The following is a 25,489-nucleotide window of genomic DNA, read 5'->3' as shown; positions in this document are numbered from 1 at the left end:
ACTGGGCTCTGGGAGCTGGAGCTTCAGAAAAAATACACAAGTACTGCAGATGAGCAAATACTAAACATTACAGTTTCACTTCTGATGGGCTTGCAAACCCCAGATGCCGCTGTAAACAATTTCATTTCTGTCAAGCTCGTGACCCCACTTGTGACGTCTGTGACCCCACTTCTGGTCATGACTTTTAGTTTGGGAACTGCTGGTGGAGATATCAAATTGTTTATTTCAAACACTACACTCAGAGCTGTTAACTACACCCCCCCAGCAAATGAAAATATCAGGAGTCAGACTCCAAGAAAGTTGGATGATAGAAAAATTTTAAATGCAGTCATTTACAGCCTTTTATTTGAGCCCACCTTCCTGTTCTAACACCTCCTCCCCTTTTGCAGGACGCATGCAGAACAATTACAGCTCTACCACACTCCACAAATTCATAGTGAGCAAAGTAATTGTGATCTCCTCTGGAAAAGCTCTTGTGAAAAAGAAACACAACACAAAAACCATGTGCTCTCTGATACTGTTGAGAACTCAGCTTTTCCTTAATGTAGAAATTCCTGATGACTGATGCCACTCCAGCCCAGCCCAGCCCTTCCCCTTCCTCCAGCTGAACCTGCAGTGAGTGACTCCACCAGGAGGCTGTGTCCGGGCCCCTGCTCCCAGAAACTGCTTGGAAGGGACCATGGAGCCGGAAAAGTGGCTGCCCTGGCTCCCAGCTACTAAATTTTTTTTGTTCCCACATCTTTCCAAACAGCCAGCTATATCTTATACCTGTAGAGACCTTTTATCCCCAGTTTTCTAGGGTGTTACTGGGATCAAACCTGGGGTGGTACCATTTTCTGGAAGCGAAGAAAAAGGGAGCCAGAAGGAGAACTGTTTTTCACAGAAGGAAGATCTGCTTCTGTAAGAGCAGCGGTTGGGCTGTTCCTTGGTTTCTCTCTTTCCCCGAGTGCTGGCAGCAGCGGTGGGGCAGTGGGGCAGGAGGTAGCAAGCAGCCTGGGAAGCCTCCCCATGGGCAGGCTGCTGCTAATTGGAGCCAGAGCCACCTTGGCTCACCAGCTGCCAACACTGCAGCTTGTCTGAGTGGCATGTGGCCTTTGGTGCTTCTTTATGATGCATAAAGAAACCCCAAAATGGTATTTTTTTCTTTTAGCAATAGAAATTCAGGTGTTGTCTGGCTTGGAAATCTCCCTGGCAACTGGGGAGCAAGGGAAAACAGTGACATTACAAGAGCCAAGGGAGTGAAAGCCAAGCGACTGAGAACCATTAGCAGAGTTGCCAGCTCTAATAGTTTTCCTTATAGGCTGGAGGATTTCGGGCCCTCTTGAAGTTTTGGAGGGATAAACCGGGTCTGTAGGAGGAGCTCTCTTGACTGGTCATTCCCTTTTCCCCACCTGCCTCCTGGCGCAAAAGTCACCCAGAAGTGCTCCAACTGCATCACTTTGAAGGACTAGGTGTCCAGGGCTTCACTTTCCAGCTGCCCCATTCTCCTGCTCACTACTTCACAAGAGAGGGGAAGCCATAACAGGAGGCATACAATAAGAAGAGCTAAAGAAATAGTGGCAGCTGAGGCAGCTGCTCAGTTAATGAATACAGCTAGGCTAAACTGTTTGGGGGAAGGAGAGGTGGATAATTAATTTTGGAGGCTGCAGGGATGAAGGAATTTTGCACATGAAAATTAACCCATATTTATACAAAAAAGGAGTGCATAATTATGAGGTTTTTTGTAGGTGCTGGAGAAGTTCCTGGAGATGTAGTGTGAATAATTTTAGTCTGTTGTAACGGTGCCTCTCTGTCAGTGCTATGGGTAAAGTCAGGAGTTGGAACCATGGCTGTAGGATACAGTAACTGAGGTAGAAATGGGTTATCCTTCCCCAAGGCTGCAGAACTGTGCACAGCAGCACCGCCCTGGGATTGGGATGAGTGGAGGTGGGAGAAAAGCAGCGTGTGGTTTCTCTACGGTGAAGCACGGTTTGCTAATTATTTCTTGTAACAGTGCTGTGAAGAACTCTGTTTAAGCAAGTAAACACAGTTCTGACTTATTATTCCAGGGACTTAATTCTGAGTTGTAGATACCAGGCCTGATCACAACCTGGTCCTTGCATTATGCTAAGTTCTGTCTTGCTTCATCTGTCATGTTACAGCTGTTTCTTTGTTTTGCTGATTAAAGAAATATTTATGAAATGGCAACGACTTAATTATGGCAGAAAAGTCTATGATAATGATAACTCTGTGGCACAGACCGTGTAAATGGAGCTGTAAGTTAGTTCTGAAAAATCTCCCCTTGCTTTTCCCTAGCTATTTCACAGTTGCTCTGTACATCAACGTGTTCCACACAGGGGTCAGCAGTAGTTAACCATAATGAGGTAATTACAAGTTACATTGAGTACAGATGTATGTTAAGGAACATACGTTAAGGATGTAGACTAATGGTGCTGTGGTGACAGCAAGTTCAAGACTTGTAGTAATGTTCTGTATGTACATTGAATGCCTTTAATATCAGGGTTTCTTAAAGTAGGCTTTATCAGCTTTGTTTTTCCTGACTACTCTATGTATTACTATGTGTATATTTATCTCCATGTGTGGAAACTAATGAGGTCAGGGATGTCAATCTAATGATGCAAAACAGGTAATAGATGCATTTGTATTTTTTGGTCCAAGCTTTCTTTGTAGGTTTAAAATAACCCCATCACTGTTTAAGTGAGAAAGATGTTTCTCTTATCTTTTGTGTGTGTGATTTTGACAAAATAGCTGCAGAATAGGTGAAGAGGAAGCAATAGGAAAGTTGGTCAAGTGAAACAGCTGCATTGGCTGCAGAGAAGCGGAATAATGTGTGAAAGGAATTGAAACTGAAGGCAAAAGATATGTTTACATCATAAGGTCAACCCTTGTAGGTGTCTGAGCTACCTTAAGTGGGGTAGTATGAGTTCTCCTCACAGGAGGCACACAGCAGCAAGCAGCTCAGCATGGGCTATAAAAATTGCTTCAGGCTGGCTAAGGCACTACCTCGGGTGGTTAATCTGTGCTGAGCAATGTGCTGCTGTGGTGTATTACTACTAGCAACACCTGAGCTGGTAATTTAATCCCAGTTCCCAAGCTACGGTCACGTACAGCTGGTATCTCCGCAGCACAAAGGCACAGAGGGTAAATTCTGAATCTTCTGTTGGAGAGAATGAGGAACATCACTGAGGGTGAAGGATGTCAATTTTTGAGCACCAAGGTGAAGTAGTTGCACTTTGAGTCTTTTTATGGTTCAGTACTGATCAGAAATCTCATTCCATAAGGATGTTGCATAATTTTATTGATATGTGCCTAAGAATAAGATATGATGAAAGAATAACAGAACAGTCTCGTGAGGATATTCTGTATTCAATGTGAGGCTTGAATAGTAAGTATGTAGTTGTCAATACAGAAAGCCCCAGGCTTAAGAAGGATAGAAAAACTATTGAAAGCTTAGTAGGAAATATTCTGTGCATTGAAAGAAGGTGCAGTAGAAAAACCGGCATGTTGATGTTTAAATTGAAAGACCCCCACCAAGATGGAAGATGCATTTTGAATAAGCCGGCACCCTTAACTTGGGTATTTTCCAAATAGTACGCTCTACAGACTTTACAGCTTGATTACTTTAAATTGTGGTATTTCTGTCTTCAGGAATGTATGTGTATAATACACATTGTGTATCTTACCTTACTGACAATTAATTCACCATAGAGAGAATGAATCTCCATCTAAACAAACACAGCAGAACTAATTCCGTGTGTGGCTCGGTTACCTGTCGTGACACATACACAGACGTATGAGTGTACGCAGGTGTACGGAGGTGTAATTATGCTTATATAAATGCACGCTTTCGAAGCGGAGCTGTTATTTACCTTGCTGATGCAATTATCAGCATGAAACTACTGGTTTTAGTAACACTGGGAGACGTTATCAAATTAAACCTGCCTTAACACTTCAGATGACGAAGAAGCAAAAGAAACAAGCCCTAAAAGCGATCAGGTCATTTCCCACCGCGCAAGGGTAGTATTTTTACAACCAAAAGGGCCGGCCGTCGCAGCTTTTCCCTGAAGCCAGCACCCGGTGCCCGGGAGTACGACGGGAGCCCCGCTGCCGCGGGGCCGGGAGGCGGCGGCCCGCGCCCGGGCTGTCCGGCAGGCAGCAGCCGAGGGCTCCGCTCAGTTACCTACTGAGTCACCTCCCCGCCGCCCCCTCCCCGGCTCCTTTCGCGGGACGCCGGCGGGAGCGGGCCCGCGGCCGCCGGGGCGGGGCGCTGAGTCAGTGCTTCTGCGTCACTCCACGGCGGGTGCGGCCGGGGGGCGCGGCGGCCCGCCCCCGCGCAACGAGCCGCGGAGCCTTTAGTCACCGTCTGCCGAGCCGGGGGCGCAGGTAGCTTCACACCCACGCCCGCACCCCAGCCAGGGGCGGCCGGCCTGCCCCCCCCCCCCCGCCCCGCCACCTGGGTGCGGGCCCGGTCCTCCCCCGGGCGGGTTTGTGTGCGACGCCGTGGCCACCCGGCCTCGCAGCCCCTGTCCCGTCCCCCGAGTGGGACGGGATCGCCCGGCCCGGCGGGGGAGGGGAGGGGAGGGGAGGGGAGGGGAGGGGAGCCCTCGCTGGCTCTGCGGCGGCGGAAGGCAATCGATCTTGTTTAGGAGCTGGTGCGCAGCTAACACTTCCTGCAGTAATTTGTGACCGTGGCTATTGATTGTTCTCGTCCCGTTCGCTCGCCGCCCCGACGCCGCGCAGTCTGGGGGGGAGGAGCCCGGCCGGGCGGGGAGGGGGAGGAATTTCCCCCGCCGCAGCCACCTTCTTTGGGGGTCCCTGCGCCCAGCCGCCGCTTCCCTTTTCCTATCCCCCCCCACCTTTTTTTTATGAATGGACTGGATGCCCGGTGACACATTAAACGCTTTTTCTTGTTCTTGGAAAAAGCCAGCCGGCGTGCGAGAGGTTCAGACAAGAGTTTCACCAACAGCCTTCCCCGCGCCGCGCGGGCCGGGGAGGGAAGGGGTGTCCCGTGTCCCCCGGCCCCGCGGCACTGGCGGCTGCCGGTGCCCGCCGCCCTCTCCCCCGAGGGCCGGGCCGGCAGGTCCTGGCGGGGGAGACGGGGTTGTCGGTGAGCGCTACCCTGAGGCTGGCCGGTGTGGGCGAGGCGGCGGGTCTCGGTGGCGGGGGGGCTCCTGCCCCGGCGGGTGGCGGGCAGAGGGAGCACCGACCCGGGGGCCGGGAGGCCAGCTGGAGGAGCTGCGGGGACGGGGGCTGCCTCAGGGCGCCCGGGGACGGGGAGGGGGATCCCCGCGGACTGAGGCAAGCCAAGGTCCTCCGGCCCTGGGCTGGAAGAAGCCAGCTCCGCTCGCCTCGGTAAGGCATTTACGGTCTCGTTTTGCCCTTTTAGCCCGTCCCGGCGCCCCCGCTCTCCTTCCCCTCCCGGTGTACGGAACGTCCCAGCGGTAGTGACACGCGTGCACACGAACGCACACACACGTGTACCAGACCCAAAGGTCCAGGGTTTGTACCGCTGCTGGGGGTGGCTCTGGGCACTGCCCTGTTCCCAGCGCAGATGCCCGCCGCCGGTCGCTGTGACACCCGGGACGCCTGCCCAGCCCCGGGCCCAGCGGCAGCCGGGGAGGAGGCGCTCGCTTTGCATCGGCGCTGAACTTCGCCGCTTACCCCTGGGTTTTAATGTACTCGCGCTTTAAATGCGACCCTCCCCACTCCAAACACCCTGCACCGATTTTTGATTTTTTTTTCGTTGTTTCCGTTTAAAATCGAGATGGTGCTGCTCGCCCCTTAGTCCCTTCCTTCTTAAACATGATTCATTTCAGTCACACACACACACACACACACACACGCCCCCCGGCTTTCTTAGGCGAAGCTGAGGGCTCGGGGCGGGGGCTGCATGTTTCTGAATGGTGGCAAGGAGGAGCATAGGGAAAGTGGTGATCTCTTGCTGCTGTCGAGCTGGCTGCCCCGATCGTGGGAAAGTGGCTGCACGTAAAGCAGCAGATTCTTTGTCCCTGTTGTTCTTCTGTAATCGATCTCACTTCAAGTCGAGGGGTGGAAAACTTCAAAGGCAGATCAGGCTGTTGGAGGTCGGGGCAAGAGCACAATCAGCTCGTAATGCACCCACTTTGCCTCCTCCCCCTCTTACTCCTCCTCCAGGAGCGCGGGGTTGGATGGGGTGGGGGTGAGGGGAAGAGCCCTCCGATTTTTAAAGTACATCCAATCAATAAACAAAATGCAGACTTTGTGGAAAGAGAGAAAGGGGAGGAAAAGTGCTGGGGGCGTTAACGCACACAAGTCAAACACACAGGCTTCTGACTGCACTTTTTCTGTCTCTCCTGTCTTGTCTAAATAGCTGCATTCTAGTTATATATAGTCTTTAGTTATATATAGAACAGTCTTTCTCTCCCCCCCTTCCCTCCCCCCTCCCCCCATCAATTTTAGGATAGTACGGTTTACAGTGTAAGTTACTATAGAAGAAAAAAATAGCTGCTTGGCACCAGCTGAGGGTTGTCCTTCGTAAGGTAGTACAAAGCAATCTCCTATAGCATGCGGTTTTAGCAGTGTGGGGAGGGGGGAGCATGGATGGTGCCAAGACAATACATAACTGCACTGTGGACATCAGCCATTCAAAGCCAGCTGCGGTTAGGCCTTTGGTCATATCTGCCAACATGTGAAAACTACATCTAGGAAGGGATATCCAAAGTCATGGAAATTTGCTCTTGCACTGAAGTATGTTGCATTAGAACACCATTTTGATGGAGTGGGAAAAGCACGTAACTGTTTTTTATAACAGCAGTTCATGACGTTTTCTAAATGAATTATTCTGAATGTCAGAAGACTGCCTGCAGTTGGCTCTAGATCCACCCTTACAACCTGCCTGTCATGATATCTTGAACGTTTTAGTACTGTGAGAAAGTTGACATTAACCTTATGTGATCAATGATTTTGTTACTTCATACTGCTTACTGGTACGTATTGACTAAACGTTTAAATATGCTTTGATTGTATCATACTAATTTTTACTCTCAGCTAAATATGCAAAATTGGAAATTACCACTAGTAGAGCTGAGGTTTCTCACCCCACCCCAGTTTGTGCCCATCTAGCAGTAGGAAAGTGGATAAAGAAGCTGCTACCCAGGCCTATCTCAGAGCCTATTTTGGGATTCCCTTGCCATAAGAAAAAAAATCCCGGTAGCATGTAGTGGGCATGCAGCTGGAGGGAGCTATTTTGAATGCTGGGTTGTGTGAGCAGCTATAATTTGGGGTAGTCCTGGGGCTGCTGTAACTTGTGACAGCAACTTGACTAGCCTCAGACAGGGGAGAGGTGGAAAGATAACTGCAAGTCAGTTTGGCATCTCTAGTACCTTAGGTGTCAGCTGTGCTACGCTAAGGACAGGGGTTTAGTCATTCTCAGAGTTTTTGAGGTAAGTAATAGGTTTTTTTTTTAATAAGTAATAGTATTTTAGCATTCTTCCCCTACACAATAACCCTTCCAGTTGTACAGTGAGCAGTGGTCAGCTGCAAGTGTTGCAGTAGTGAATGGTTACGGATTATGTGTGGCCACATAGTACAGGTGGAGCTTATGGCAACACTCTGCTTGTGTTGGGACATTGTGAAGCCCTTTTCCATTCAGTTGATTGCAGCCTTTCAGTTATTCACCCTTTACATCATAATTTTCTGTCTGGTGTCTTTCCCAGAGTAAATTTTTCAGGAGCTTTTTCAGAAAAAAAACCCACCCCTGAGCTCTGATTAAATACAAAGAAAAATGGAAAAGGCTAAAAGCACTTGCCTATTGTTTTACATTGTAACCACATTGTCAAAAGGGTTGGTTTTTCAGTGTTGTGGGGTTGCCAGTTAAAAGCAGGACGGACCCCCAGTCAATTAGAAACAAGGCTTTTAGTGAAATACTTGTACTTGGTGTGATCACTGGGGCTGGATTTTTATCAAATGAATGGGTTATTTTAAAAAAAAAGAAATCCTTACATCCAATTAACCCAGCCCATGCTGGCTAAGAGAACTATCGTTGCATTGTACGTTTGCACATGGAATAGGAATCGTATTATAGAAATAGAGCTACCATACATCTGATTTTTTTTCCCCTTGGATGACAGCTCTCCTTCCCCTCACCCGCCCTCTGGGTCCCATCTGGGTAACCTTTTCATAATTGCACTCTGTGTTTTAAAATCTCTGCCAGAGAGGGAACTGGGGCCTTTTGTTTTGTTTCCCCCCTCTCTCCCTCTCTCTCTCTCTCTCTCTCTCTTTCTCTCTCTCTCTGTTCTTTCTGCTTTGTTTTGCTACAGGGAGAACCATGCAAGGGGTGGGCTTGGTCCTGTGCAGTATCTAATGAGAGAGTGGTAACAGAGCACAGGGGGAGAGGCAAGCGATGCAATGACAGCAACATGGAGGCAGTAAGTGCAACAGCTTGGTGCAGATCCAAACTGCAGAAGGCAGTTTGGAGGAACATACTTAGGAGAAAGCCCCAGGTTGGGTTGATAAGGAGAATAGTGCTAGTGTTTGAAGGGGCTTTGGGCATAGAAGAAGCTTGGGGGAATGTTCTACTAAGCTGGGAAGTGTCTGGGGAAAGGTATAAGAGGTTGGGGTTTGACAACCCCCTCAAATTTGGGGTCTGAAGATCTCCGAGTCAGGCAATTTTAGTATTGTCTCACTGGGCACTTCTAACAGGGACTTCCAGCTTGTGGTAAGGAACATGTTCAGGGCTGCTGAACGTCATCTCCCATCACAAAACAGGACAAGCAGTAGTGTGGGCATACCATATGGATCTTCAAAAAACATGCTGCAGAAACAGATCACACCACCTACTGCTACTATGACACTATAAACCTTTTAGACATGGTCAGTAAAGTTTGGGGAGCTGTAAATGGGAAATATACTCATTCTCTAGCTCTCTTTTCCCCCTTCCTTCCATTGCTCCTTTGTTAGATTCTTGTTTACCAGTTACTCTTGCTGGAAGAGGAGGATTTATCCCTGGGAGGCTTCATCCTATGGTAAAGGCTGCAGGATAAGGTACGCTGATGGTGCTGGGAATTGATCTTTGCCACCTCTCGTACCTCCATCCACATGCGCAGCATTCCTTCTCTAGCACTTTACAGAGGGTAAGGAGAAACACCTTAGCTCAAACAGGAAGAGAAAGGACATCTCCTCTGCCCCATCATTAAGGTGGAAAAGATACATGAGTAATATTGAGAAGGCTTGAAAGAAAAGAGAGGAAGGGGCCTAATAGGGCTGGTTGGAACAGGATGGTGCATAGTGTGGCACAAGCTGAGTGTCACAGAAATAGTAAGATTCAAATATGATGATCCACTTTTTAAGGCTAAGAATTTTAAAGCTTTGCCAAGATTTTATTATTTGCATGCATTCTGAATTGTAACGCTAGTGACACCTGCCCTTTGTCTATTTGCCAAGATACACTGAATCTGAGGCTGAAGTTCCTTCAGTTTAGGCTTTTTGTCCCCTTTTTCATGTTGCTGCTGAGTTTGGATGTACCTAATTTTCTGTCTCACTGCATCCTTACCACACCACTGTTGGAAGTAGTATTCCCATTTTGCACTTGAGAAAAAAAGATGAAGAGAGACTCCAAGTAAATCTTGATGAACATGCACATTTTGAGGCAAAACCAGTTTTTCACAGCTGAGAGCCCCAGCTATAGAAGGCCTTCCTACTCCCTCTCCCGTCTACACTGAATGCAGACTTACAGTGGGACCTGGGCTCTCCATTACCATGGTGTGATACAACATGATCTCTTATGTCATATGATAGAGGAGAAGCTACAGTGCAGAGTATCTTTTTCTGAGTACCATGCATGCAGCCTTGCACCAAAGCTATCCCACAGCTATGTCTGTGGATCTTATCAAGACAGTAGTGTCTTTCTTTCCAGACATGTCCCCATTACAGGTAACTAGGGCTAAAAGGCACTTCTGACTTCAGACTCTATGACAGTGCTTGCATATTTAGGATAGATGGTCAAAGAAACTCAATGGTCACCTTGTCAGTGACCCTAATAGGCTAGTCTTGGCATTCAAAAGTCTCTGGCATAGCTGGGCAGTGAACCCAGACCTCCCCAGTTCTCCTTCAGTTCGCTAAACATGAGCTCTGCTTCACACTTACCAATACCACCCGTTCAGTTTCCCTCCTTTTTTTTTTAATCTCTCCCTTTAGCACTTTTCTACTCCTCTTACTCTTCATATTCCATTTTCTTTCACTTTTCAACTTCAACTTAAAATGCTTTATTTAAAAATGTAAGGGCCAGATCCTCAGAGCCAGCCAAACCACACATAGTGCAGGCCCAAAGTATAGGGAGGGGGAAAGTGGCTCTAAGCCATTTTTCATCTCCCTGAATTCTAGGTTGACTTGATGCCAAAGTGGCCCCTGGCATAACTGAGAGCAGGAATGCTCTAAATTACGCTAGTTAGAACAGTTCCCAAGGGCCTATCCTATGCCACTTGCTCCTTTCCGCCTTGGCCACCTATGAAGGCCTCCTACACTGCCTTATTTTGTGCAGGGATTTCCTACATCAGGGAATGCCCAGCTGCCCTGTTAGGATACAAAGGTGATGGAGAATCATTCCCTAAGCATTTCCAGTATAAATAAAGCAATTATGTTAAAGAAAATTACAGGACTAACATAGCATTAGATTTTGTCATCTTAATGAATTTGCTTGAACATCACAGTTTTCCTTCCTACCTTCCATGTGTGTCTGACAGGGAAAAGGCTTGTTTTGAATTAGACTGTAAAGTCTTTGAGGTGGGGGCTTTGTAGGTTGGGTAAAGAATGGTCTGGAGAACAACACAGAAAATGTTTTATACCATCAGAAAAATCAACAACGTTTTTTTTTTCTTTGATGAGAATATTGTGTGTGGTTCTAGTCATGCCATTTCCGAAAGGAGATTGCCATTGTGGAGATGTGACGGAAGGGCTGGAGCATGGGAAGACTGAAGTAAGACTGAAAGGAATGGAACCGATTCCATTCTTCACTCAGAAGACAAGTAAGAGAGGTTGTAAAAAAAAAAAACAACCAAAAAACCAAACCCTAAATATAATCTTAGATTTGACTGGGAGCCCTCTTTTACAAGGGGCGTTTCTAGTGAAAGATGGCAAACTGAAAACCAGCCCAAGAAAATATTTTCTTATACAAGGAGGTATTGACTGTGGCACTTGAGACTTCACCAAAATCTTGTAGTGAAAATCTGTCAAAGTATTCCAAGCAAGGTAAACATAGTAACAAGAACATCCCCTGTTATAGTTAATGGTTTACAAGACAAATAATTTGGGTAGGGAATAAAACCTCGTGCTTTGTAGTTCATTATGACTCATAGTTTCAGTCAACTTTTTAGGGGTTAGAATGCTATTTCATGAGGGTAGACCATCCCAAGCTACCTGGAAAGGATTTCTAGCAGCTAAGTCTGAGTTATCTGTTTCCGCTGGTTGACACAAGTTCCTGGACTAAGCTGGTGTCTGATATGATTCTGTATTGCTGTGTATCAGCAGAAAAAGGGGGAAGGAGACTCAGCTTTATATTTGGGGAGATGCAAATCCTCCTTTGGCACCACTGAGTGCTCTCACGTCATAAACAACTATAATCCTGATCACAACAAATATAGTCAGAAGTCAACACTGAGACACAGGGGAACGTCAGTTGAAAAAAAGAAGACAGTGTTAGAGCTGAACAGGCTCTTCAAAATGTGTGGGAGAGTTCAGGTATTTAAGTTTCTGAAGTCACCTTTAAATTTTAACTACCATCCAACAATATCTTACCTTCCTCTTGAAAGCGTTGTTCTTCATACCCACATCTTCAACTTTTATGATGGTGAGCTTCCAAAAGGGTCGTGGTTTCGTCTAAATTTGGCAATTTCAACAAAAAACTTTGTTACATGCTACTGTCCAAAGCAACTAGAATTTGAGCTGAAAAGTTTGACTTGGCCCAAAGACTAATTAATATTTTTGAGCGCCCTCAGCTGTAGCCAGTAGGTCTCTGTCCTGCTAGTTGTGTCATTATGTGTATCTTCCACCTGTATTTTGAGTACTAGGTTCCAAAGCTGGGGCTCTGGTATATGTCCTGTGAATGTTTCACTCCCTGGCATATCAGCCTTCTCACATGGAAAGCTTACTCAAAGAGCTGAGGAGAAAGGTTAGTGAAATTTTGCTGTGTGTTTTCCTGGTACTGTTTGTTTTGGAGAGAAGGATTTATGAGTGGAAATGTAAATTTTTAATTCTCTGTCTAAGAATTGTGGAGATTTACAGGGTAGGAAACTCCTCTTGGATGTAAGAGCTGTTTATAGGAATGACTGTTGTTCTGCCTTCCTGTGCATTACTGCTTTAGTCAGTGTTCGCTGGAGGTCCTATGTAGAGGTAGAGTAATAGCACATGTGAAGGAACATCTGTGCAGTGAAATTGCCACAGCAGACCAGACATCTCCTTTTGAGCAAGGAGAGAAAGACTTTGCTGAAGGAATCCTCTCCTATACTTCTTTGCTCAGAACAGATGACTCAAATCAATTGAGAAATAAAAGTTGTTTTTTCCTGTCAAATACAAGAGATCTTGTTCCTTGGGTCTCTTGAGTTTCTGCAGAACTGTTGTGTGTTGGGGAGTGCAGAATGGCAACTGCATGAGCAGGCTCTTAAAAAGGTGTTACTGTCATCGGACATCAGGCATCTTTTTAAGAAATAAGAGGCAGATCACATCTGTAGGACAAATTTTTCCTTGGTTTTGATCTCCAGGAGTGGTCTTGTGACCTGAGGCTAGGTTGCATTGCATTTTGCTTTAAGAAATATCTTCTTGCGTGGTGGATCATTTGTCTAGCTATCAAGCTGCAGGCAGCACCAGATCGCTAGCATGCTGACTTCTTGCAGGTCAATCAGTGTTCAGTTTTAATTCAATTCAGTGAGATTTTATAGGCCTGACAAGCTACCCTAGCACATGCACATGCTGAAAGTTTAGCAAAATCACACCTACTAAAGTTGCCCTCTTTTATAGGGCAATTTGTGAAGCACTGGAAGCACTCAGGTAGTATGTTACAGTGTCAACAGAAGCTTTCTGAACTTACTGCTACCACTGACCAATAAAAGCATTAAAAAAAACTTGAATAGCTTCTATTTTTCACAGATAGCTTAAGTAATCATGTGATGGCACTTTCAAGTACTGAAGCCATTCCGTCATGCTTTGGGGAAATCTTAAGAAGGTTAGTAAAGTTTTATGTGCCGAGCTATCTGGGTACAGTATGTCAAATCTGCAGTAAGAGTTCGTATTACTGGAAATCTCAGCCCCCTACAGACAATTTAGTCTTACAGTGTATCTGACAAATAGATATAATTCTAATTTTATAGGGGCAGAAACTGAATTTATACAATTTGAACAAAGTCTTAGGGGACCCAGAAAGAAGCTAGATATATTTTTAACTACAGGCTCAGAAAAATAGTATAAGATGAAATCTAACTTTCTTGAGAAAGATTGATTTAGATGGAAACATGTCAAGGGATCTGAACTAGGCTCACTAAAGTCAGGCTGACAGTACCTCTGTCTGTCTGAGCTGGATGCCTCTTTGGATGTCTAGTTCAGCTGTGGATATGCAGACAAAGACTATAAGGAACTGCAGCACCTACAACCACTATGTCACCAAGGTTTATGCAGATCTCAGAGGGAGGTGGAATAGTGTTGAATAGTGTTGAATGAAGAGTCTTTAACTTACCAATTCAAACCCACAAAACAGAATAAAATACTTTGCAGTCTAAAATGGGAAATTCCAATGTTTTGGTACGTGTTTTCACCCAGAGCAGGGATGAGATGTTAAAACTTTTACTGAACCGAATTTTCCTTGAAAACTCTTATTCACAGTACCAGCATACTTCATAGCAACATTTTCAATCAACTTTCAGACACAGTCACATGATTTGTAAGTGTAACAAAAATGAGAGACATAACAGCCAGTATAGATGCCAGCATTTGCAGGTTGCTGGATTTGGTTTTCAGTGTCAGTTCAGAATGTGTCACTTCTGGCTAACTGCAGAGCCTAACCCTGGGAGCAGTTTTTTCACCTGAGAACCACTTATTTACATGTGAGAGTTGCATAATTTTGTCTGTTAGGTATGTGAATTAGACTGTGGGTTTTGTTAACTTATGAGCTGAGTTCTCTTAATGATGCCTGAGAAGCCCTAAAGAGCCTTCGAAGCTGGCCACAAAGGGATCTTCCCCTGCCAGATGAGTACCAAGGTGTCCATCAGTGACTGCATCAGCTTGTACCAGAGGTCAGAATGCCACAAGCCGCAAGTTCTCCCAGGAGGATCTGAACACAAATAAACATGCTTGTCTGGTCTTGAAAACTCAAATCTTTACAGTACAGTAGCACAATCTATGATTCTAGGACAGGGTAATATCTGATATAGTCTAGCTGAGTGCATGTTGTGGCATGTGAGATACTAGGAAGGATAGGGCACATTGGCAATACTTAATGGCAACTGCTAATTTTGCTTTCTGAAGTGTCAGGATTATTTAATTTATTTAATTTTTTGTATTACAATTTGTTCTTAGTCCAAGTGACTGTTCCCCTACTGATGGCTTCATCGCTTCATCACTGCGGTATTGGGCATAGCCACCCAGACAACTGAGTAGGTGTTTACTACAACTGACAGGGTGAAGCAGCTGAGGGAAAGAATGGTAGGCAAAAATCTTTTAGAATTATAATAAAAATTAAGGAAGTTGACATTTCTTAGTTCTAAGTATCCATGCCTTTCACAGCTCTAGTTGCTGAGATTTTTGGATTGTGTCCTAGAAGAAGGAGTAACTTCATTCTTTTGACTGTGACCAGCCTGACTGGACTGACTGATGGCAGTGGGAAGACTCATGGAAGAAGAGAGAGTCAGGATCAGAACATGCGGGGGTGTCACCGTTTGCAAGGACTTTGCCCAAGCCTCGAATTGAAGTGTTGCAGATAAGAACTTGGATGCACTGACAGCTGTATGTGACAGCTGGAACTGTGTCTGCCTGCAGTTCTTGACTCAGGCCAGTTGCAGTTTGTCCTTTGACTTTATATGCACCAAATTCACCCACAACAGTTTTTAGATATGAAAGTATTACATGTGTTTAGTAGCCAATTTGCAAACATTAAACTTCCCAATTTCTACTACAAAAATGGTTTTAGAAAACACCAATCATCATTATGGACTGGTTTTGTAAAACATAAACCAGCTAGTTTTCAGCTACCAAACAGCTCCCACACCACTACTGGCTTCCAACTTTAAAAATGGCCAAACCAATGTTCTTGAAAATGTGCTGAGATTAATTTGTACTTACTTGGAAGTCTGATGTAGAATCATATGCAGTGTGACAGGCAGCTAAACCTCTGTGGGATGGGAGAAAATCCTGTGTTTTAATGGAATTGCCCAGAAGTATCCTATAGCTCTGTTCAGTTTTAATGCAGCTTTGCGTTGCTTCCTCCTTCCTCATTCTTCTGAACCCTAGTGCAGAGACTGCTTCCAGACATTTACCCTCACACTTACTTAGTCTCAAGTGAAATTAAGTCACAAGTGAACTTGTGATGGTTCCACATATATTTCTGGTGTTATACCGATCTTTCTAATCCTGCGCTCACTTTGTATCCCTTGCACCATCTTCAGAAAATTACTGTCCCCCATTATCTTTATGCATTTTCAGCCTTGATGCTTTTCGCTAGTCTGTGGGAACCACAGTTCCTCCCATAGCGATGTTGCTCCAGACACACAAGCAGCCTGTTTTCCATCCCCATTCAGATTCTGTCCACATGCATCCACCCTACACTTTTGCTTATCTAATGCACATCCTTTGGGCAAAGTCTGAAATGAGGGTAAGAACTCTGTGACTGGAAAGGTGCCAGCATGCCTTCCATGCTATAGTAATTTATTACAGATATTAGAAAGAATTTTTCCATCATATAATTATAGAGCGAGGCAGTGTCTGTTTAGTACAGGTCACATACTCTGGTCTATCAGTTACGGATGTTGCCAGGTAAATACTTCTATATCATGCACTTGTTATTCCCATTTTTCATGCTGCGCCTTTTCACTAGTACTTCTAGTTCTGTTCTCAGGCCCTTGTGAAATTATACTCAAAGGAAAGCCACAAATGGTGCCGTTGAACATTGCTCCACAGCTGAATGCTCACGTAGGTTTGCTTTTTCTTCTTGCTGCAGCAACTCTCCTTTAGAAAGCTGCCTGCTCTTGCTCTCCACTAAACAAATGGAGGGCATGTTTTTAAAAGAAATTAGCAGAAAATAAGAGTCAGTATACTCAATTGGCTTCCAGTTGCTCTGGCTCTGATGGCTTTGAGACAATGGCCGTGAGAAACTGGAAGGGCAGAGTTGGAAGCTGGAAGATGAATAAAGGGTGAAGAAGGAACAATATCGGGAAAAGCTGTTGGTTGTAGTCTTTTCCCTGAATAAATGTGTAGACACCAAAAAGGGTGTCATTCCTGCCAATAGTCTATGGTGGTTATTTTCCAAAACTCCACAAAATGATCAACATCAGTTTTTCGCGTAGTAAATAACTAAAAAACCTATTGCTCAGGATTTAATAACCTGGGATTCCAGAACCTGTTTCCACTATAGTGGGACTGTCATCCGTCCTTTTCCTTCAGAGACCCCGAAAGTGAGATACAGTCATGAATTCAGTAACTCAAGCCTTGCTGACTCAATTAAAAAAATGGTTTTTACTGGGTTTTAAAGGATAGGTAGAGCTCTCAGAACAGGTTTTGAAAGCAGAGTCAGAGAGAAATGCAGATGGTAGTTGGCAGCTACTAGCCTAATGATAGAGTGCATTTGTAATGGTAATAACTCACTATCTGTGTAAATATAGCTTAGCAATTTTTAAGTAAACATAAAGAAATCTGAAAAGAGAAGACTAACATAATACATTCTTTAGGAAGAAAGGATTAGACAAAGCAACTTTTTTCTTTCTAATCCTTGGCTGTGAGCTGCAGGCTGTTGCTGTGCCCCACCACATCTGTACATATTTAGACACTTATGGTATAATCCATGAGAAAAATCTTGCAAACCTGCTTGTTGTTTGAGGTTCTACCCTATCACTAGGATATGTTAACTAGTTAAAGTGAAGCCACTAATTTAGGTTGTTTATAAAGAAGTGTATTGCTGGTGGCTTTTATGGAACACATTAAATGTATAGATTTCAGAGGCAAGATTTTTTTTTCTTTAATTGTATGAAGCCCTCAGGTGGAGAGAGCTTCTTATGTTAATATGATCTGGTTTATTGCCTTTAAAAAGATCATCTGGTCCAATCAGTCTCGTGTCACTGTAGCAAAGTAGAATACATTCCACTTACGTCAATTACTAGAGTATGAAGAACAGTATAAAAAGAGATTAAGATTAAATTAATCTACATTTTTACATTTTTACAAAACAGGTAGAAACCGGAAAGATTCTGGGGCTGTAATTTTGGTAAATCCACTTATTTCAGAAGTCTGCATGTTGGGGCATCTACCTGAGACAGCTAAAACCTCAATGGAGCAAAGCAGCAGCAAAATTAGAGAATACTTTAAATGTGAATGGGTGGCTCCTTCACTGTGACAAGAAACATTTACAGTGCTCTGGTAAATCTTCCCAAGTGCTTTACATTTTGCTAAATATTTATAAGATCTTCATAGGTCTTTGTGAAGGTTTTTTCAGAATTGCTCCTGACTTAATTTGGGTCTTAAGGACCTGCCCTTCAAGGTGCTCATATTCCCCAGATTCTGTGGAGACCAGGAGGTGATTACCCTTAGGTTCTTGCAAGGCTGGGCCCTATGAAAATTCCTTTGCTTAGTGAAACTGGTGCTCCAGAAGCTGCTGAATTGCCTCCCATTTTGCTTTCTATTGATGGCCAATTACTGTATAGGACCACTCTTTATGGATCAGTAGAAGCACATTCAGAGTCTTGACAGAAATTGTCTGGTTGCCATGAACTGTATATTTAGTTCTTCTTTGGTTTTTTGTGTTTTTTTTTAAAATTATTTTTAGGTATTTTTTTTAGCAAGTAACAAGGAAGCAGGAGTTAACTACGTTTTGTCATGTTGCTTTGCTTAGATTGTAGAAGAGAGATGGTAACTGGGGAATTGATGGCAATGATACTGGTTACACCCGTAAACTTGCTGTCTGAGCAGGGTTCTTCAATTAGTAAACACACTAGATCACTGCCACATGGCAGTTCAGAATATTGGTAAGGCCAAAGCTTTATCTGTCTCTGCTGCTATATTAGTTCATGTTTTTATCTTTAGCTCCTTTCCATTCCAAATGAACCCCAAGACAGACTTTACTAATATGAATGTAAAAATTGGAACTTTTGGTAGAAAATGGAAAAAACTGGCAACTTAATACAGAGCAAATGATAAAGGAATGAAATCTTTGAGAATTGGTTGGTTTGTTCTTTTCTGTACTGTTAGTGTCTGTCCAGCTTTTTTGAAGTGTATTAAATAACATTTTAGAGCTGGAGTAAAAAAAATTATCCACTTTTGGATAAACTGCAATTCCCAACTATTTGAAACCCTTATTACTCCGGGAAAAAGGAGAATTCTGTAAAGGAATTTCTGCAGCTGTGGATGGTTTTGAATTATTTTCCATGAGAGAGAGACTTATGAAAGGTACAAGACTGACAAATAATCAAAACTGAACTAACTTGTTTATCTTTGAACATGCACAACAGACAGCAGCTGTGGACATTACTTGACCACTAAGCTGCCAGTATTTTCACACCTTGCTCTGCAGGGAACATGGTTGTTCACGCTTCACTGTGCTTGTATCTTTGGCCTTGCTTACAGGGACACCAGTGATGATCTAAGTGAGCTTCTCCATTGGAAAGAGACAGAAAATTAGCCATTTATCTTAAGCTTTTGAACAATGTATCTAAAAATAAGAATTAGACCCGTCTCTTTTGAACGTGTAGTAGTGTATAGAAGAGAATGCTAAATGTCATTCAATTATTTCAATCTTAGAATTATTTTGTACTTCAATACCTCTAATAAACCAAATAAAAAATGCCTGCATCCACAAATAAAGCTTTTTAATATCTTCACACGTGCTGCCAAAACTAAGACAAAATGCAATTTTTGCTTTAAAAAAATGGCCATGAATCACACTTACTCTAATGGAATGGTTGCTATAAAAATACATTGATAAATCACAGGAACAGCCATTCCAGCTCAGACCAAAGATATATCTGCCTTGGTATCCTGCCCCCAACGGCAGCCAAAGCAGATGCACAGGGAAGGACATAAGGGGGAAGACATGTCTCCTGGCTTCCAAGAACTTGCAGTTCATGGATTTCCTGTGTCAAGGGTCATGCCTTTGTGTTAAAAGTCCTCACTGGATTCCTTTCCCTACCAATTTGTCTAATAAACTTTTACCAACCACAGTACTCTAGGGTGTGTAATTCCACAGTGTGACTATTGCATGTGGAGAACCACCTCTGTTCTCAATCTGTTCTCTGCTCCTTTTTGCTTCTCCTGCTCGAACTGTACTGTACATAAGGCAGAAGTCAATCATGCCAACACTTTCCTAGGCCAGTTTTTTAAAAACTCTTGTTGCCTTGCAGAAGTCTTCCTCAGTTAGTCACTCTTGTGTTATAAAAGTTCCTCTGGCATAATTTCTTTTTCTCTTAAGGCAGGTTTTCCAAAACATGGTTTGTTTAGGGAAGCTTTTATCTTGCCACTATTTTGAGAATGCTAGAAATTATCCCCGCTGATAGAAAGTTGCACTCACTCCAAGACCTCAACATTATTTATTCTTTCTGCTCTGTTCACCCTGGTGCAGGCAGTGCCCTAAAAACTGTTGAGCTTTTCTGAGAGAGACTTGTTCTTCCCTGCCTCTCATCCACACAGGAGTATGCTTAGTTCCTGCCAGCAAGGGTTTGAAGCTTAGATTTCATGTCAGTGCTTTAAATTTCCATATCAGAGCGAAAAATGCCACTAGCCTTACTCAGTTTTAGTAATTGTATCAAAAATACAAATTTATATGGGTGCTATTGAGACAGGAAAACTCATCAAGCAGTATTTAGAACCTTCTCTGTTGCTCCCTAATTACTGTCTCACCACTTGGCACTTAAACACAGGTTTAGGATTCATCTCACCTATTTTGGTATGTCTGTAGTGGAGCCCTCTACAACTGAGAGAGTCACCTCAGGCTCCATTTTAGGAGAGAAATACTACTTTCAGAGCACAGTTTATCAATATTATTTGTGCTGTTTACTTTAGAACCAGATTATTTATACCTTCTTTCTTTCCGTTGACTAATAAAGCAGTCTCAACAATTAAATCATTTAAGCTTCCACACTGTAGGTATCTACAGTTGGTTAGGTGAGTTGTGATGTTGTGGAGGAATTCTTTAATATTCATTTTTGTGGTTGATGCAGAAACCTACAACTTCAGGAGGAAGATGTTGGTTCCCATGTTCCACACTCACCAGTATTTAGAAAAACATATGCAGAGAATCCTGAGAGGTCCAACTCATGGAAGAATGGGCTGTCACTGGGAACAAGTAGAAAATGTATAAGCTTAAGACCTGTAGAAGACAAACCTTAATCAAATCAAGCCTTTCTTCACTGGATTTCATGTATACTTATCTGATTTTCTCTTCCCACTCAGATGCAGTCACGAAGTAGAAATAATACTTCTCTCCTTGGCAGCCCCAGGAGAGTCCATGGGCTAGTCCATGGGCTACCGCTCTTCTGCTGGGCTTCTTCCTTTTCTTCAAAGCCAGTGGAGCTCTAAACCCATAGTAAGTTTATCTAGAGGCTTCACAGAGAGTGCTTGACTGTTACCACACCTCATTTTCTGCTGTCTTGGAGAACTTAAGGTGTCTTATTAAAAAGGTTCCAGGAGTTTTGTAGCCATGGAATTCCAACCTCAGTTTCAAAGAAGATGCCAAAGAATTGGGGCTTCATCTTTTTCATCTCCTGTGCCTGTTTTTCCCTTTTGTTTACAATTGGTATTTCTAGCAAAAAATGTTTGCATGTATCATGCATTCAGTAGTGCCTGCCTGAGTCGGCAAGTCGCAACTCATAACAGCACTCTGAGAAGTAAACTGTCATGTTTGTCTTCCCCGTAGCGTTCTGCAGGTGGTCTTGCAGCTGAAGAACATGTCATTTGCCCAGAACCCCATGGCATTCAATCTTTGGCTGCATCCAGACAACCAGGATCAAGTTTTCATTCTTACCATACTGGAGTTCCTTGTCAGCCTTTTACTCTCTCACAAGGATAACTCATTTTATTGTGTGCTTCAGATATTGTACTGTGGAACAAGGAAGTTGGGAATCATGGAGCTATCTTGCTGGAGTCAGAAAGTCATGCTGGAGAGCAAGAGAGTGTGGAGAGCAAAGTGAGATGGAGGTCTGAGGAATAAAGCCATAATGAATATGATAAAAGCTTATACTGATGGTAGAATTGTTAAGTTTATGTTCATAAGGCTACTGCTATCAAGACTAAGTAGTACAAAATTTTGTTCTGCTGTACTAGAAATTATGTAAGGCCATGTCTGAGTTGCTTTGCCCTCCCCTGTGCCTCTGTGCTGTAGAGGACAGCATCTGGACCACTGTTTTTAAAGGGAAGTCACTCTTTGATGTTTCTGTACCTGTTAGCACACTCCTCAAGTGTTTGGCTCTTTCAAACCTTCTAATCATGTAGTAAAACATTTTAAAAGAGTGCATCTAGCCAAATAGGCGACTGACTCTCAAAAGCAATTGTTCTTTTCCAGCAATGACTTCTAGTTCAAAAATCTCATCCATCTGCTTTCCATCTTATGTATATTGACGTTATTTTTTAGTTAGTCGGCATTTTATGGGGCCATTATAATAGGGGGAAGTCTGTGTAATTAAAACTGTATTATGGCTTCATGATCATTAGTGGTAAAACACATCTGTTGACACAAATTTATCTCTGTGTTTTTGGTTGGTTTTTTTACTACTTCATCTGTTTCAGAGATTCTGATGCTTTTCTTCTGTGACAACAGTTTAATCTGCTGTACTCTCAGGTTTGGTGTTATTGTTAACAAGGGTGGGCTGCAAGTGCGTCAAGTACTTAACACGAAAAATGGACAGGGCCATCCAGGACTGCTGCCTTCCCTGTTTCTGCTGCTTGGCCCTTTCTCTGGAATACAGAAGTTTTCAACTACTCCATCTTCCAGAATATTTTAGTTACAGCACAGGAGCCACTGTAATATGCTGTGCTGTAATTAGAAGTTATTATTTCAGTATTAATATAGAACGAGGCAGCATGCAGGTTTAAAAAGTGCTCTTTTTCATATTAAGCTGGCTACCAGTAGTCGCCTTGGACTACTACATTTAGAAAGAGTACTTCCATTCATGTCCACTGGTAACCTGTGATCACTCCTTTTTTTTGTGTTTGTTTTTAGTGACTGCTATGTGAAAAGGGAGTGTTTTCAGCCATTAAAAAATGAGAATGCCTGATCATATGGGCATGTCTACTATACTGTCTTCTGACCAAGTATTGTGGATAATTTATATTTATATTGGAGAAACATTTCTGGACTGACTGTTTTCTTTAAAGCTCTGTGAACCAAGCTAGTACAGTTTTACAAAGCTCATATTGGTCAAATGATGGGCTTGTTGACATTTTTGTGGTTTTGCTGGCAGGGCTATTCCTTAAAAGCAGTTCATAACAGAAAGTATTTTTTCTGTGTGATTTACCTACTACAGACTTTGGAGATTTTATTTTATGTTTTGTATTCTGTGACCAACGTTATAGTCCTGGCAGGGGATTAGCCTGATTAGATTCTTGGGACACAGCTGTAGTGTTGTCCAAGGAACAAGATGAGCTGGCTGTCAAACTCAGACTCACCAACCATGCTCATTGTGACCCCTCATGTCTGCCTGAAAAAGTCACTTCAGCAGAAGTACCTGTGCCCTCTGGAGTATGCAAGCACCCTTATTGTCTAGTTTCTGTTCATATAGTCTAATTTCTGTGCACGGGGCTGAGTGTGCTATACCCCAGATAGCAGTAGGTACCCACTCTGTGGATGCTCTAAGCTGCAGGATAATACCTGAGAGGATAAGATCTGCCAATGTGGGCTGATGGCGTGTGGATAACAGAACTCTCAAAGTCTTGGGTTTGAGCCTCTTTTTTACCCTACATCATAGGCACAAGGTGGTTATTTTCACCTTACTCAGCAGCTGGCAGAGCCACCTGGTACATCCAGGGAGGAGGGGTAACAATTTGCCAGTGCTGTGGAGAGAAAGGGCAGGAGGGAGGGAAGGAGTTTTGGTTGTGATCATCCCTTTCACACAGAACTGGTAAATGTTAAAAAGTCATCTAGTTGGGGAAGAAGCCCAAAGCAGAGACATGCTATAAAAATATGCCTCAACCAGTGATTTCAGGTGACAAATAGAAAATAGACAGATATGAAATAGACCCACTTTTAGGAACTATTTGGGATTGAATTAGAATTGATTAGTGGATTTTTATCTTGCACAAGCAGACTGTCCCTTTCTAACCCCTGCATGTCAATGCTCAAGCCGGTCAGTAAATAACATGGAAGTCTCCTATCTACTTCAGAGAAAGGAGGGTAGAAAAAATTATGCAGCAGGATGAAACCCCATCAATTACTTAGAGTTTTAAATACAAGACTTGTTTGTGTCTGTTTTCTACCACATAACCTAGAGACAGTGGTTTGTCAGGTACTTTTCTCTAGGCTCTTGAAAGCATATCCATTTTTTCTCTTGACTCTCAGTAGAGGGTGCTTTCTGTGGATGTAGTGGATTTAATTATTTAAGCCTTGTTCATGTTCTTTATATTCATTAATCTTTATAGATAGCTGTACCTTAAATCTCTGACAGTAACATGATGTGTATTGAGATTCTCAACGGAAGAAATTTGCAGACAATATGGTCACTACTGTAACGCCCCTTTATTAAGCTGCAATTGTAATTCATGAAATCATTACAAAATAATAAAAAAATGGTTGGAAGATAAATACCATAGATACGGTCCCTAGAAACCACCTCTCACTTTAATTGAGAGCAGCTGCAATATTGCAGAAGCCCAGGGAATGTTGCAGTTCATATTCTCCCTCCCTGGCTCTTTCTAGGGGTGCACAATACATTTTGACTAACGTACATCCTGGCAAGTTTGTATGCAAATGTTTTCCTTAAATATAAAACAAAATTAATTTAAAAGTTGCCTGCACTCAGGAATGTTGATCCATTGATGCCCTGCAGCTTCAGAGCCAAACAGGCTGCTGTTTTCCCATTTCCTTTGTTCTTGAAAAATTGCCCATACATTGGGTTGTGCCTTTAAGATTTCAAATTGAATGGGGCATCTGGGAACTCAAGGGAGTACTTGCGCTGCCAAAAATTTGCAAGCACAAATAGAAATGAATTGGAAAATATATATCTGTTATCTGGTTCATCTTCCAGTTCAAAGATTTTGTTTGGGCTGGTCTTTCATGTTACTTCTTTATCATTACTTCTGGAAAAAAATGCATGAAGTCATACAGTGCTCCCAGAACTCATATCTCTATTGAAACAGGCATTAGAGCAAAGAAATAGTGAGAACCTGGTATTTTTCAATCCCACTTATGTAACTGATGAGAGGCTGTAACATATCCTTAGTCTGAAAATACTCCTGTGTGCATTTTTTGAGACAGAAAACAGGTATTAAGGAACACAGAGACAAACAACTTAATAATTCAGGGGCATAACTTGCACTTTTAAGTCATTCTCCCCTCAGTGCCCATGTAAGCCATTTTGTTTTCCTGAAAGCCAAGTCAGATGCACAGTCTAATGTAACTGTTTTAACAGCATCAAATCTGGCTTTGTGTATCTCTCCTCTTGCTATCTTTAAGGATTGACTAAAGTGAGTGCAATTCTCGGGGGGAACTACCCAGGTTTAGAAACCTTCAAAACAATTGCCAGCAAAACTTATTCAGCTCCTGCCAATGAATAGCTCAGTCAGCTGATCTAAGATAGATTTTATAGTGTATATACGTTGAAGAAAACATGCAGACAGCAAGACAGTATCTCAGAGCGAACACTGCGCGTCATGCAGAATAAATCTGTTGGAGTATCCTGTGCATTGCACCAGCCGTTTGAAGTGTGCACCACACTTAGTTTATTTGTTTAAAAAATATATTGTTCCTCCTTACAAGATTTTTATAAACCCTAATAAATAATGCCTGCAGATGGTTCTGGGAGGGCCATCAGTAGCATTAATCAATTTTTATTTCCCAAGGAGAAAGTAAGGCACAGCAGCTGCATCTCTCACCCAGGATCTCCTAGAAAGCCTGAACAAGAGAAAGCAAGAGAATCCAGATCCCCTTACTCCAAGCCTCTCTTCCTTCCCTGCTAATATTCTGTCTTCCTCTGTAATATTTCAGATTAGCCATACAGTGTTTAGGGAAAGGGTTCATAATGAGATTTTCTTCTGTGGAATTTTTCCAGGGTTCCACCTAGACATGGCATTTTTATTTTTATTTTCACAGAAGGACTCTCCCTTCCCCAGGCCCCACAAA

The 25,489-nt window shown here is 43.2% G+C and overlaps 1 long non-coding RNA gene across 1 annotated transcript; it reads left to right on the top strand.

Moving 5' to 3' along the window:
- The first annotated feature begins 14,532 nt into the window (after positions 1–14,532).
- On the top strand, positions 14,533–16,459 carry LOC130150306 (uncharacterized). The gene is made up of 2 exons (XR_008822199.1): positions 14,533–14,664; positions 14,746–16,459. It is a non-coding gene; the product is annotated as an uncharacterized LOC130150306 (long non-coding RNA).
- The last annotated feature ends 9,030 nt before the right edge of the window (positions 16,460–25,489 follow it).

The sequence above is a fragment of the Falco biarmicus genome, chromosome 5, assembly GCF_023638135.1.
Source record: "Falco biarmicus isolate bFalBia1 chromosome 5, bFalBia1.pri, whole genome shotgun sequence".
NCBI classification, from domain to species: domain Eukaryota; kingdom Metazoa; phylum Chordata; class Aves; order Falconiformes; family Falconidae; genus Falco; species Falco biarmicus.
The sequence above is the reverse complement of the archived record's forward strand: the minus strand, read 5'-3'. Positions and strand labels throughout refer to the sequence as shown.